The 16,125-nt window shown below is 33.6% G+C and overlaps 1 long non-coding RNA gene across 1 annotated transcript; it reads right to left on the bottom strand.

Moving 5' to 3' along the window:
- Positions 1-1,418: 1,418 nt before the first annotated feature.
- On the bottom strand, positions 1,419-15,900 carry LOC134282327 (uncharacterized). Its single transcript, XR_009995266.1, has 5 exons — positions 15,401-15,900; positions 10,265-10,332; positions 2,842-2,921; positions 2,508-2,619; positions 1,419-2,285 (listed from the first exon to the last, which is right to left on the bottom strand). It is a non-coding gene; the product is annotated as an uncharacterized LOC134282327 (long non-coding RNA).
- Between the last annotated feature and the right edge of the window lie 225 nt (positions 15,901-16,125).

The raw sequence follows: 16,125 nt of genomic DNA, 5'->3' as shown, positions 1-16,125 counted from the left end.
ATAAGTACAGAAGTCTAGCTGTTAGAACATATGCACGGAACTTACTGCAGCATCTGAAGATTTCCCGTTAAACATTGTTAAATAGGAGTACATGATACACCCCCACCCCATCCCTTCTCCCCTTCCCAAGATGTATGCAGGCGAAACTAAAATAAATATGGATATGTGCAGTACATGTTTAGTCATATTAAATTTTTCAAATTATAAATACACACTTTGCCGAAAATTTACCCGTGAATCACTGCAATAAATATGGAGACATGTTTGTTTTCAATATGTTCATTCAGGACTTGAAACGGGATGTTTACGAAGTTTTGTGCATGTGCAAAAGCCTAGTCCTAAGGTTGCAAATAAGCTCGTTCCTTATTTATGGGCGCCGCCATGTTTGGATCACGTGACTTGACGCCATGAAGGTGCTGATAGCGTCATAATTCGGCCATTCTCAATGCAGAAACTTTCTCCGTTATTCATCAATGTGTTGGCGTAAAACTAATACAAACACACGTTTATATTAAGTTAAAGTTATCTGATTCATTCTTTTAGTTGGTCTTTTTTTTCTCGTTTTCATTGTTCGTATGATTACATGTTTTAAAATCAATTGATATTGATCGATTGATTGTTATTGTTGAAGACCGAGTTGGTTTTTTACCCATATTTCGGAGGTTTTATAAGTATCACGCCGGCCCGGGTTTCTTTGAAATAAATTTTAGCAAGATTATAAAAGGCGAAACCTTATATAAGTAAGAATGTCAGATCTTTTACACAGTGTGAGAGGGGGGTGGGGGTTGGGGGTGGAGGGGGTCTCAAGTAAAATTATAACAGGTGATTTGTAAACCCGATCGACAATAAATATTTGCATACAGATGCAAACAAATGTACGACTGAAACTTTTTAGTGACCTATAGAGTCCATGGGTCTCTTGTTTTTAAGCTTTGTTAATTGTTGATTATAATATCTACCAAGAACTATTTTATAGTATTTTGATAATTTATTGATTTTTTGATGTGTTAAACTTCCCTGATACTTGATAACACAACGTATATAAGCTTTGAATTAAAGCAATATGAGCTGCATGTTTGACATCGGAAAAAAATATTTCAAATTTGTTATTAACTATTTCAATGACAGGAAAATAAAACGTTAATTTGTAAACATCTTTTGTTCATATTTGCTATGGAAGAACTTTTTATTAGTTTTGATTGAAGCAAATTTGAATTCTTGTCGTCCTGTACAATAATGATTTCTTATATTATACGGTATATTCGGTTGTACAAAAGTATTGCTTCTGAAACATTTTTAAACTTTATTTTGGTCTTATTGATCATAATGATTTAGATTACATACAGATTAATCATAATAACTCATTTTACCAGCAAAATAAAAATTCTCAAAAATGCAGCTCATATTGCTTTAATCATCTACTCTCTATTTCATTGTTTTCGCCATTTGATGCATATGATAAGATGGGATTTTGTGATGATAAGTAATCGCGAAAAATAAGGAATTTACAGCATTCCTCATAATTATAAAGTATCCAGACTGTTGAAAACTGTTCATAAGGTGTCTTTGTTATTCACTCTTGTTATAAACTATCAAAGTCATTGTAGATTTAGATAGAATTCGAGGGGGGGGGGGGTCCTTGGGAAAAAGTAAAGGCATTTTATCCTTTAACTATATTCGTTGCATGCAAATATCAAAATCAATATGCCTAATCAACTGAACTGTTGAAAAATACTGTAATCAAATGTTTTCATATAGTAGTATATGTTGCAGATTCAAATGTAATTACTTTATATATATAACATCTAGCTTTACATAAATAACTGAAGTATACGTACCTGCTATAATAGCTTCTACCACGTCCATCCACCCCTCAATCATCAATCTCATGAATGTTATAGATCTACTGGCTTGTGGGTTTGAAATATCACGGTTAATGATACGGTCTTGTGTTGTACACCAATAATGTAAGGGGGAATAGCCGGCCACGTCTATGAAGAAGTCTCTGTCTATGTCACTCAGTAGACAGTTCTCTATGTAAGATTGACTTATCTCATTAAGTTTGTCCATTGTGAGAGTATACATAGTTCTGTCAATGTTAAATATTTCTCTGACACGTCTCATCAGTCCCCTGTCCTCCAGCTCCTCCAGTGTCTTCCTGACATCAATCTCTCCCATAGTGACTTCATCATCATCCAGATTGATATAAACTTGGAAATCATCAAAACCCAGGTACAGGGTCTAGAGAACGACAAGCTGATTCCTTGTTAAATCTGATAACGAATCTGTGAAAAACATGATAGTAATTATCTCTGATATCAGTATCAATCACAAAATAGTAAAAAAAAAAAAAAATTAAGATTTAAATTAAACAATACAAACATTAATTTGATATTTCATATTTGACAAAAATTTTAGATGACTTTTTAACCAAAACCTTGATTTTAATGAAAATAACTTTAAATTAGTGCTAAAAGGTTGATTTTCATTTCAAATCTGATTCTCACCTTTGTCATACTCACTACTTGTATCATCAGAAATGTCGTTACTAGTATCATCAGATATGTTGCTTCTTGTTCCAGCAAAGGCGTTCGTATCCAGTCGTTTTCTTTTAATGTCCTATTGATGAAATGCCAATTCATTAGGAAGAGACTTTGTAGAATATTGTGAGCTAGATATCTTAAACCTCTAATCGTTAGGATTCTGCTTCATAATATAACTTAAATGAATTCATAAATATGTTAAATCATTTTAGCATATGTTGAAGAGGAAAAAATGTTGATGTTAATTAAAAAAAAGTACATTTTTTCCTGTTCATTATTGCATTAAAAATAAACTTACATCTCCCTCATCTTCCGTTGTTCCTTCGCAATCTCTCTTCTCTGACATAATTTACTGCTTAGTACCTTTATACGTCACATCTAATGTCAAAATGATAAGTCTTATATTATCTAATAATATTTTTTTAATGTAGAGCTATATAGGCAAGTTTTTTCTAGCAACAATTTCATATATTATGCATTATCCAGCACTGCTCCCCAAAGTCTGTACTAGTGTTTATTTATGTCGTTTCTTATACTTTGAACATATATATGTAATGAATATATACGCGCCAAGCAAAAACCTCCCTTATCTTTATTATGACGTAACGTCAGAAAACGAGTCTAACGTCAACAACGTAAAAACGTCTCCTTGTGAGAAACTCTCGATCCCGGTAGAACAAGGGGATGTTGTTATATTTATATGTTAAGATAGATTCTTGGGTTTAATTTGATGTAGTTTACTAATTACAAACCTAGTCTTCATCAAGTGTCTGTGTAATCTTTTCTTTTCACAATTAACTAGGGCTAATTGTAACGGGAACCGTTACAGATGTTCCCCAAACGCTCCCCATCTCCCTTTTGGTGCCTTATTCACTGTAAGCTTCATTAAATAAGACGAACTCTATGCGTTTTAGACTATAACAATGTTTTCACAGAAGTATATTCAGTATATTCAAATTTATGCATTGCACGCATGCGCATATGAATGCATGTGCGTAATGACCATATCATCTTGTCTACACTATTTATATACTAGAAATTACAGCGTTTTATCCAAAAGTATTAAAAAATACGTTTTAATCTAGTGTATTTGTAATTTAATTCATTTCACATGCACGCACGTGCATGCATGTGCATGTCGACCATATTTTCTTGTAGGAGTCTGTTATGTTTGTCTATGTTCTAAATCCCATCCTGTTTGGTTGAAAAACGAGGAAGTTATAGCCATTTTAAGTTTAAGCCAATCAGATTGCAGCGCACGTGTATGCGCATGTTTTCACGAAAACTGTTATATATCATATTGTAGGACATCCTAATGCATGATTATGTTTAAAATTTTAAAGCATTTCGTCAAAAATCAAAAAAAGATATTGCGATTTTTGTTTCAGCGAATCACAGCAAAGCACACGTGCATGCACGTGCATGCATGTGCATGACGACCATACCTCCTTGTGGGAGTCCATTATGTTTGTCTATGTTCTAAATCCCATACTGTTTCATTGAAAAACAAGGGAGTTAAAGCCATTTAAAGTTTAAGCCAATCAGATTGCAGCGCACGTGCATGCGCGTGTTTACATGACAATTGTTATATATCATATTGTAGTACATCCTAAAGTATGCCTATATTCTAAATTTTATAGCATTTCGTCAAAAAAAAAAAAGATATTGAGATTTTTGTTGCAGCCAATCAGAGCGAAGCGCACGTGCATGCGCGTGAGTTCGTGCTAATTTGACAGTGTCACATTATCTACACTATTAATATATCCTTATTAAATGAGTTTTAAAATATTTCATCAAAAAATGTTAAAGTTATGGCTATATAAAGTATATCCGTCATTTCACTCATTTCACGCGCCCGCACGTGCATGCGTATGCGCGCAAAATAACCTTCGTGTTGCACACCTACACTACACACCTATTAACCCTAAAAAGGTTTTAGCTCAGTTGGGTGAACAGTTTCTGAGAACACTCGCGGACAAAAAAGTACCGGAGAACAAAGAAGAAAAAAAAGAATAACAATAATAATAATAATAATAATAAGAAACCGAGTAAAAACAATATGTTCCCAAACTCCGTTTGGGGAACATAATTAAGTGTGTATTTTTTAAAGATTTCCAGTGGTGGCTGAAAAATTCTCGTAAGGCCGTTTTAAAATGAAGTTTGTTTGCCCTCTCCCTATTAGTGTTAAAAAATTGCATCGGTGGGTAATTATGTTCCCCAAACGAAGTTGGGGAACATATTGTTTTTACTCTGTTTCTTATTATTATTATTTTTCTTCTCGGGAAAATTTTGTCCGCGAATGATCTTGTAAAGTACACATCCGATTAAGGGGAAACCTTTTTAGGGTAAGTGGGCATGTTATGTAGATGTGCGGAACGAAGGTCATTTTGCGCGCACGTGCTTGCAAGAGCGCGCACGTGCAACACGTGGAATGACCAATATACTTGAAATTGCCGTAACTTTTACATTTTTCGATGTAATGCTTTGATATTTAGAATATATAGACATATTATAAATGTAGATAAGATGACATTGTCAACATGCCATTTTGTGTGCACGTGCTTGCAAGAGCGCGCACGAGCAACACGTGAAATGACCGATTTAATTGATATCGGCGTAAATTTTTACCTTCTTGATGAAATGCTTTGAAACTCGTAATATAAGGATATAGTTGTAGCATAGACAATATGACATGGTCAAAATAGCAAGATCTCACGCGCATGCACGTGCACTTCGCTCTGATTGGCTGAAACTAAAATCTCAATATCTTTCTTGTTTTTTGATGAAATCCTTTGAAATTTTGAACATAGCCATGCATTAGGATATCCTACAACATGATATATAACAATTTTCATGAAAACACGTGCATGCACGTGCGCTGCAATCTGATTGGCTGAAACTTTAAATAGCTATAACTCCCTTGGTTTTCCACCAAACAGGATGGGATTTGGAACATAGATAGATATAATAGACTTCTACAAGAAGGTTTGATCACAATGCACATCCGTACACGTGCATGAACGTACGCTGCAATCTGATTGGTTGAAACTTTAATCAGCTATAACTCCCTTGGTTTTCAACCAAACGGAGTGGTATTTAGAACATAGATAGATGTAATGGACTTCTACAAGAAGGTATGTCACCATGCTCATGTATGCACGTGCGTGCACGTGAAATGAGTAAAATCAAAAATACAATTGAATGAGCGTATTTTTTAATACCTTTGGATTAAATACTTTAATATTTAGTATATTAAAGTATATAGATTGTGTAGACAAGATGATATGGTCATTACGCACATGCATTCACATGCGCACGCGTGCAATGCTAAAATTTGAATGAACTTTGTACCCTTCTCGGTAAACGTTGTTAAAGTCTCAAATGCATAAAGTTTGTCTTATTTAATGAAGCTTACAGGGAATATGGCACCAAAAGGGAAATGGGGAGCGTTTGGGGAACATCTGTAACGGTCCCCGTTACAATTAGCACTAGTTATTATTTTTCTTCTTCCTGGGCACTTTTTTGTCCGTGAATGATCTCGTAAACTACACATCCAACTAAGGTGAAATGTTTTTAGGGTCAGTAGACATGTTATGTAGATTTGCGGAACGAAGGTCATTTTGCGCGCACGTGCTTGCAAGAGCGCGCACGTGCAAACACGTGAATAACCAAAATAATGTATAGTGCCGTAACTTTTCTATTTTTTGATGAAATGTTTTGAAATTCATAATGTAAGGATGTATTAGTAGTATAAACAAGATGACGTGGTCAATATGGGAAGATCTCACGCGCATGCACGTGCGCTACGCTCTGATTGGCTGAAACTTAAGTCTCAATATCTTTCTTGTTTTTTGACCAAATCCTTTGAAATTTTGAACATAGCCATGCATTAGGATATCCTACAAAATGATATATAGGAATTATCATGAAATCACGTGCATGCACGTGCGCTGCAATCTGATTGGCTGAAATTTTAAATAGCTATAACTCCCTTGGTTTTCAACCAAACAGGATGGGATTTGGAACATAGAAATATATAATGGACTTCTACAAGAAGATATAGTCACCATGCACATGCATACACGTGCGTGTACAAACGCTGCAATCTGATTGGCTGAAACTTTAAACAGCTATAACTCCCTTAGTTTTCAACCAAACAGGTTGTGATTTGAATAAGATATATATATATATATAATGGACTTCTATAAGAAGGTATGGTCAGCCTGCACATACATACACGTGCGTGTAGGTGCGCTGCAATCTGATTGGCTGAAACTTTAAACAGCTATAACTCCCTTGGTTTTGAACCAAACGGGGTGAGATTTAGAACATAGATAGATGTAATGGACTTATACAAGAAGGTATGGTCACCTTGCTAATGTATGCACTTGCGTGCACGTGAAATGGGTAAAATTAAAAATACACTTGAATGAGCGTTTTTTTTTTATACTTTTGGATTAAATACTTTAATATTAAGCATATTAAAATATAAAGATTGTGTAGACAATATGATATGATCATTACGCACATGCATTCACATGCGCAAGTGTGCAATGATAAAATTTGAATGAACATAGTACACTTTTGGGTAAACGTTGATAAAGTCTCAAATGCATAGAGTTTGTCTTATTTAATTACGCTTACAGGGAATATGACTATAAAAGGGAGTTGGGGAGCGTTTGGGGAACATCTGTAACGGTCCCCGTTACAATTAGCACTAGTTCGAATTTGTTTTGTCGGACATTTTCGGTGTTGAAAAAGATTGAAGGCATTTCTAAAATAAAAAAGAAAGTTGTTGATAGGATGAGAAAATTCCGGAATGAATAATTTGAAAGTATTAAAAAGATTTTGGTCGATTCATTTTAAAAGGTCAAACAAACAAGTTTTTAAAGATAGTTTTTATTAAATTTAATGTTCAGCTTGTTCATCTTGATGCACATGCAAGAAAAATTTAACAGGAGCATTAAACTAAGTTTTTATTTCAAATAACAAGGCAATGAAAATTGACCTGAATAACTTCTCTTCTCTATGGAATGAATTAAATAGGTACCCAATTTATACGGTATAAACTGAGTTGGGACAGTTAACGCTGCCGTTTATATAATTAAAACGTAAACTATTATTGATAAATAGTTAAGTTAAATTAATAAAAAAAAAAAAAAAACATTCTGAATAGATACGACACAGAGTATTTGATTTGGACACTTCTTCCGGAATTAGTTTTAGCTATTGATTTAAATGAAAGACCTGTTGAGCTTCTCAATTCATTTTATTGTTGGACACCTCATGTTGTACAAAAAATGTAGACCCCCCCCCCGCCTTTCTCCTGTGTCACGTGTCTGCTCTATTTCTTTGGATACTTCTTGAAATTGTCGTGAATATATGGATGCTCGCATACGTTGTTAGTTACAGTCCCACTATCTAAAATATTTTATGATTGAAAATTAAACCGATTGATCATATGTTTATCGATCTTTTCATAATCTGTTAGATGAAGTTAAACACAATACACCGAATGTAAAAATCGCAAACATGATACATCGCTTAAATTTTATGGTTTTGTGGTTTATTATTCGGCTCATATACAATGACCGGTTCAAAATTAATTCATGATTAATTTCATACATAAATATACAATAGAAAACGGAACGCCAGGAAATATATATCAAATGTTAAAAAATTACCAAGAAAAAATGATTGAACACTTTAACATTTGATGCATCTAATCTTTATTGATTTGATTTAAACAGGCATTATTTTATTGAATTATGCAAACGGATCGGAAACAAGATTGACAACTTTAAAGTTCTTCTTGTGAAACTCATGACATGACTCATTTCATAACGACCCCGAAGAAAAAAGGACCAAACTCTACTACAAGAAACAAATTCAATTTATTCTTGGGTGCAGAATATCTTTTCAACAAGCCAAAACGTCTTCAGTATTAAAACATTCAAAACTAAAACATGTAAAAAGTTAACTTGTGGGACAAGAAAATTTTACGTTAATTTTCCTTTAGATAGAAAAATACCTGTCAAACTCTTTAAATTTCAGGATTCGTATGCATAAAAATTCTTAAGTCCTTAAGCATATACTTAAGTATTGTTTTTCTGCTTAGCAGATTGAAATTTTACTTAGCATATTGCTTAGTGTGTTGCATAAAACTTCTCAACTCCTACGTATATGCTCAGCATATTCGTAAAGTTAAGCATGGTCCATACCTGTCTTAAGTCCTTAAGCATGTTGCTCAAGTTATTTCTAATAGCTAATTACACAATAATAATTATAGGAACTTTACAAAAAAAAGAAAGAAAACAATGGAGAGTATTAATCACAATCTGCATGTATCCACTTTATAATGTGGCTTCCTAGACCTAAATTCACTTTAGGCTAATATTGGCGTTTATGGACTTATCAAGATGCTAGCGTTTGATTTTCAAAACATTTTAAAAATTGACGAAAGTTAATTGTTGTGTAGTTTTGATAGAAATATAACAAGAGATAGTTATAAGAGGAAGAATGATTAAATTAATAGGAATAATACTTTCATAATCTTATGCCAATCTTTTGTTTCTTTATCATGGCATGTGTTTGTTTACGTTTAAGTAAAAGCGGAAGTGACTTTATTGACATGGCAACAGTGTACTTAAGCATGCTTAGCTAAGAATTGATAAGTATGTTGCTTAGAATTTTTATGCAATGGAAATTAAGCATGTTACTCAGCTAAGAATAAACTTAAGACATTTAAGCATATACTTAAGAAAATTCTTAGAATTTTTATGCATACGAATCCAGGTATTTAAAACATGAACTATGACAATAGTTTCTATCTATTTTGTTTATTGCATAGACTTTTAATGTCCGAGGGTTCGGGGCTGGGGGTGGGGGGGGGGGTAATGGCTGTCTCGAACTTTTAAAAAATAAATACTTTGATAGAATAACAGTGACAATTTAATTCATCTGGTTAATTGTGATTGAACCCGAGGCCTCTGTGCATTACCGAATTAGCTTAAGGGTTAACCCACTAGCCCAAGCTAGTAGGAAGTTGTACATGTGTCGTTTGTACTACCACAATAGCATTTTTTTTATCCAAATATTGCTTTCGTTTACTATTGCAATGATGTAGATTTCTGCCATTTTACTGCATTGAAAAGCCGTAAATTGAAAACTTTCCCAGAAAAAGAGAAGATTTTTTGATGTTGTCTTTTTTTTCCTTAACGATCATTTCGACCCCCCCCCCCCCAATCGTCTTTCGTTTCTCAATTACTCAAAGATATACTTTAGAATGTTTATTTTCTATTATCACGATGAAAAATCTTAATTGTTGATACTTTTAAGGGAATCAAATCAAAAGTTTAATAATCTAAATATCATAAAATTATTATATATCTTTACGTCATTTACGATTTTACGTTATGAAAATTCATGCAGTTACACACGCGTACACTGCACGTCATATAAATATTCCGTCTTTTTCATGCGATATCTTATACATTTATACACAGAAATATATGTCATGTTATACATCAAATGAAAGAGAAATAAAAACTCTACAAGAATCAATAAAAAACTGAAAATGTCAAAATTCTTCGTTAAGTGAGGTTTTTGCTTGGCGCGTCATATATATATATATAAATATATATATATATATATATATATATATATATATATATATATATATATATATATATATATATATATATATATATATATGCATTTACTCATTGTGAGTTTTTTAATGTGTTGTCCTTCCCATCCATATGGTACACATGTACCGCGCACTGGTTATCTGAAAAGTAATGTTTAATTAATAAAACAAAGGTCATTGAAGATTGATCAGATATGTTTTAGTTACATTACTAATGCTGTGTCACCTTGACATTTTACATATATAACTGTTAGAATCACAGGCATCTGAAGTGTGGATATGTGTCTGTGATACACCGATGCTTTCGTATGGCCGTTTAAGGGGAAGGTAAACATTTCTCAAATGCAAGTTTAATAGAGTCCAAGGTCGAGTTCTAAAGAAATAAATTTTTATACTTAACATGCCTTTTCTGTCAGCACCAAAAATTTTACTATAGGGTTTGGAAACAACATATCACTGATTTTGATGAAATTTGCACCACAGGTCACCTTGGTACAAAACCAGAAAATATGGTGCTAGAAATTTCCCATGTGCACCCGGTTGCCATGGAGACGGATCCATTGAATTTGGCCATTTTCGACTAAACAAAATTTAACATGGTAATTGAAGAAATATAAATGCAATTTAACCTTTATGTAGCAAACTCAAATATAAATCTTTGTATCATAAGAAAACATTGACTGCTAAGGAATACTGGGCATATAATTAAGTTATTCCAGAATTAACCCCACTCTTAGAAATTGGTCCTGCAAAATGGCATAGTTTCTGAAAATGTGTAAAATGGAAAAATTTGCAGAAATTTAAGGTTAATTAAAAGGTCCAATTGATCATATTCCTTCATATTTCAACCAATTTGAATTTTTTTATAGTTGCTATTTTGAATTAGAAATCATTATTTTTTTTTAAATTATATAAATTTTTGGAAGCCTCCTTTATTTAAAAAAAATTCTTTAAAAAAGATTCTCCAACAAATATTTCTGCTACAACCTCTTAACATTGGTAAGACAAGGAGGGAAAATCACCGAGTCGACCTCCAGGCGACCAACGGGTGGTAACTTTCACTAAAATCAGGCCTATCGAAAATTATCTATAAAAGAACATTCAATGGAATGAAGGGGTTTCCATTTCTATTTATAGTAACACATGTTTAAAAAAAGACGTACTGCAAAAGATCGGTAAAATGTAGTTTTTACCGGCCGCCAGGAGGCGGTCGGTTATATGATATGAAAGTTTTAAGTCACAGTGCGTTTCTGCGGAGTTAACAATTTAAATAAAAATATTCAACATCATATTGCAGGCGTTTTAATATCAAACAAAGATTTCTAAATGTTTAGGAAAAAGCACAATAATCGTAAAATTCAATTTTATAAATAATAGGGTAAATATTTCATCCAATCCTGATTGACAAACTCTGATATAACTGAAGTGCAGAGAAAATTAGTAGGAGTGTAAGGCATAGTCTAAAACAAAGACCACGTCGTAAATCAACGATTTTATACTTTCTCTTTTTAAAACAGGATCTGCCGTATTAATTTGAAATGAAGTGTTTATTTAAACATTTCCTATGGTTATTTTTCAAAAATATGATTAAATATTGATTTCTTAAAAGCAAAGAATATTATGACATGTTGGTCCAGGAAACTAGGATAGAGCGCGTTATACAATGTGCCAAACATTTTCCCGCCACATCTCGACACCAAAACAAAGAGATTGAAAGAGAAGAAGTGTAGTGGTGGATCTTGAAGGAAATTGGGGGGGGGGGGGGAGGTTAACCTCCTATAAGATAGAGCCAGGAGCCCCACATGTTAAATATTTGTTGCGTTTTTATTAAGGTCAATTTTTAGCTAAGTTTAAACTTTAGTTTAATTTGTACTTTTAATGTATATACTGTATATTGACTATTGCATAGTTTAAACATGTATATTGCCTATACATATAATACTGTATAATACTGTACATGCATAATGCAATCGGCATTGTTGCATGCATTTTTTTTTCATGTCACGAGGATATTTTAACAGATAAATGTAAGATTTTTTTTATAAACAGCAAATTTAATCAGTTTCTGAAGAATTTATTTTTAAAAACAGCAAATTTCAGTTTCTGAAAGGAACTTCAACAGTTATAAAAAGTGGTTTGCGGCCGATTTTTGACGCTTGCGTCAATATGTTTCTTGTTAGTACTTTTTTCTCACGTTTTGGGTCAATCGGATCACCTTGCCCTTTTCCGTCGCACGCTAGAAAAGGCGAGGTGATCCGATTACAGGTGTTATCTGGCGGCCGCCATATAAATTATGTGGCGGCCGCCAGATATATAAGTGGCAGCCGCCAGATATATATTTGGCGGCCGCCAATTAGATAAGTGGCTCCGCCAGATGTTATATAGCGGCCGCCAGAAAAATATGTCGCGGCCGCCAGATATCATATAGCAGCCGCCAGAAAAATATGTGGCGGCCGCCAGAAAAACTATGTGGCGGCCGCCAGAAAAAACTATGTGGCGGCCGCCATATAAATTATGAGGCGGCCACCATATATTAAGTGGCGGACGCCAGATATATAAGTGGCGGCCGCCAAATAATAAGTAGCGACCGCCACATAATTTTGTGGCGGCCGCCAGATATAAGAGTAGCGACCGCCAAATAATATGTGGCGGCCGCCAGATAAAATAATTTTTGTACGTGGCACCAACGGGCTTCCTTACCTTCATGTTACTCAGTCCAGTCCAATACGAAAATTCATAATATTACGTTTTTTTGTAATTTTACAATTTTCGTATTGGAATTGACTGTTATCATACTTTAGTATACAGTTGGTTGGGGAGGGAGCAACCAGCCTTTTTATGAACAATTTCAATATATAGTAAAGTAGTGTTGAAAAAAAGTGGGGAGACAGGTCCCCCCCTCGTTGCCAAGTGCCTGCGGGAAGGAGGTTGTAATGTGGAATGTTAAAGACTCATGCGATGAAAAAAGCATATTTCTATGCGTTTTACAGGAACAAAGAATCCTTTATGCTAAAAAAAGGCGGGGGCAATAAAAATAATACAGACCAAACAAACAAAAAGAAAACAAGTGTCCAACCTCAAGAATCCAAATTTGTGAAGAACGCCGGGGGAATGGGGTAGGTTTGTTTTTTCAGTACAAAATTTTATTTATGCACTACTTCATTACCCTTACATGACGATACAGCAACAAAAATGGGGTCTTTCAATGAAGATTTTCAATGGAAAAAAGTTACGCTTTGAATACCCCCCCCCTCCGCTGAAAAAAAAGCTACGCGCAAATTTCTCCCCACATTTACTACAGGAAAAATCTATTTCCTTTTATTGTAAGAGATGCAACACCTCTTTTGCCTACCAGATGATCCTCATTCTGTTTATTGGTTGTTTTAAACGGACGAAATCTATATTCATGAAAGAAAAAAAATAAACATAGAAAGAGCCTTTGAGTTGAAACCCTCTTTGTTAACAAACTTTGAAATCAAGATAGGTACAATAGAATTTAGCTATAAAAGTTTATATTTCTTACAGAAATAGAGAATGTTATGAGTTAAAAAAAGTTTCATGGAATAAATTTAATTCAATTGTCATCTATCATCCTGAAAATGAGCTTTAAAGGCCCGCATTTGAAATTTATAGAGCAAAGAATGTCAGCGACACCAAAACTTTTCCCAGTCGACTGACCTATCCAGAAGTGTTTGCACGTAACGCTTTCAACCAGCCTTTTGCACTAAATTGGAAGGTAATACTAGTAGATTCTTGCAACCCAAGCGCATGTCATTTGTCCCTAATGAATTCATTGGCAAAGGATTTTTACAAATATATTTTCCAAATGCAAAAATCAACGCTTCAGAGTTGAAACTTAAGTTGATACTTAACCGAAACCCCACATGTGCCTCTATACATGGTGGTCTCTATAAGGAAAGTAATATCAAATTTATGCCGACATCTGTTAAAAATATCCCTACGTTTTATATCAATTGAAGCAAGTCCCCGACAATTTTAGCAACAAATTTTTAAATCATTTATAAAATATAAAAAAAAGAAGATGAAAAGATTGTTTGTTATTTCTATGTCAGTCTGTAAATTGTTTGTTTATATATGTAGACAGTTTTCTTAGTATAAAACCCTCAAGCACACTGATGTAAACACCCTCTCAACCAATTAAATAAAAACTTCAGCATTTTGAAACCCGGAATATTGAAAAAATGACATTCTGTTCATTCAAATATTTACTAATCTTATTTCTAACAAAACGGTATAAACATAAGACATTTTATATAAAAAGTTGATAATATTTTTTTGTCAATTTAACATAACACTTTTATTACCAAGCTAACATATTGTGAAAATCGTTTTCATCTCTAATACTTTACTTAGTACTTATCCCATTCGTCCCATATGGGACATAAGGCTTTAACAAGCTGTCTCAAACTTCCTCATTTTCAAAGTCTAAGGAGAAACAATTCTAAGAATTATGCACTTTTCTAAATCTGTGACATGATATTTAGTCTTCTCCAAAGAAAAAAGTGTCTGATCATCTGTTCTTAAATTGTAAAAATTACTTCCACCCCCATTTGTAAAAGTTTTAACTTAATTTACATGTACACCATCTTATAAGACAGTGCCAAAGGTTTTACGGAAAACGAGAAAACATGCATATATAATTTTCCTCCTTGATGCCAATATAGAATGTTCTATCGTTTAAATGATATTGTCCTACAAGAGATTCCGTGTATTCGTAATGTAGCAGAAAGAAACACGGGCGATAGTGCATTTACTAGGAACAATCTAGAGAGTTCCGAATGTAAACATTTGAATGGAGAGAAAAACGTTGAGAAAATTAATTGGATTTACGTATTTAAATGGATTATTTTTTGGGATAAAAGGCATAAGCAATCCCAAGAAGGTTTGTTTTGATTATTTTTGGTAGTTATTCCCGGTGCAAATCATTTAACATTCTTCAAAATCGTTTCGGAGTGGATCCGCTCCGATTTGCTACGTTGCAAGTATATCATGTATATGGGACGTATTCTAACTGTGGTGAGAACCTGTACCGAGACACAGTTAGATTATTCTAACTTATTTCCCGCAAGAGATTTCAGAATGAACATATATGATCAGCTGTTCTACATGCTTTAGAAAAACGATTTGATTTCTGCTAATGATATTTTGTCCAATATTGAGTTTAAAGATTGAGTTGAATAAAACTTACCTATGTTACTAGTTAGCTAGATTCCTGAATAATGTTAATGGTTTGTAGGAATACTTGGATCACCTCCTCGTGAAGGGGTATTATATATCCATTGGTCAGTCAATTGGGGTATATACCATAAATAAGGCACTTATTAAACAGTTTTAAAAGAAGAACAGACCTACTTTCTTTCCTCAATGAAGCACGGAATGTCACTCTTCATTATACCACTAAAACAATATTAAATGTTCTTATTTTAATCTATCTACACTCAAACATGAATCTGAATCGTATTATATCAACACATTTTTTCGCTCGGGAGGAAGTTTGTCTTCCGGAATCCAGGAGGCCTGCAAAGGAAAAAAAAAGTTAAAATATTGCCACCGGCCTCTGTAATTGTCGAATCTTATAATAAACCGCAATTATTTTCTATTCTACAAACGAACATTGCCCGATTCTCTTGCTAACAGGTACATGTATATAAAAAATATACACTTATATGCTTAACTTAAACTAAAGTAGACAGTAGTTTTACTACAATGATGTTGGGGCCCCCGATAGGCACTTCCATCTCTGCATTGGATATATTGTTCTCATTCGACACAACGTCAAGTGCCCCTGCTCTCCATCTTAATTGTGACATATCTGTCATTTTATAGATAAAGGTTTTTGTGACCTAAAAAAGCATCCTTAGCAATCTGCATACCTATCCGATTATGTTTACAGTTTTGCTTTATATTTAAGGA

The sequence above is a fragment of the Saccostrea cucullata genome, unplaced genomic scaffold (assembly GCF_032062105.1).
Source record: "Saccostrea cucullata isolate Sc308-1 unplaced genomic scaffold, CSIRO_AGI_Scuc_v1 ctg4168, whole genome shotgun sequence".
Lineage (NCBI taxonomy): Eukaryota > Metazoa > Mollusca > Bivalvia > Ostreida > Ostreidae > Saccostrea > Saccostrea cuccullata.
Note: the sequence above shows the minus strand (reverse complement) of the source record. Positions and strands in the feature narration are given on the sequence as shown.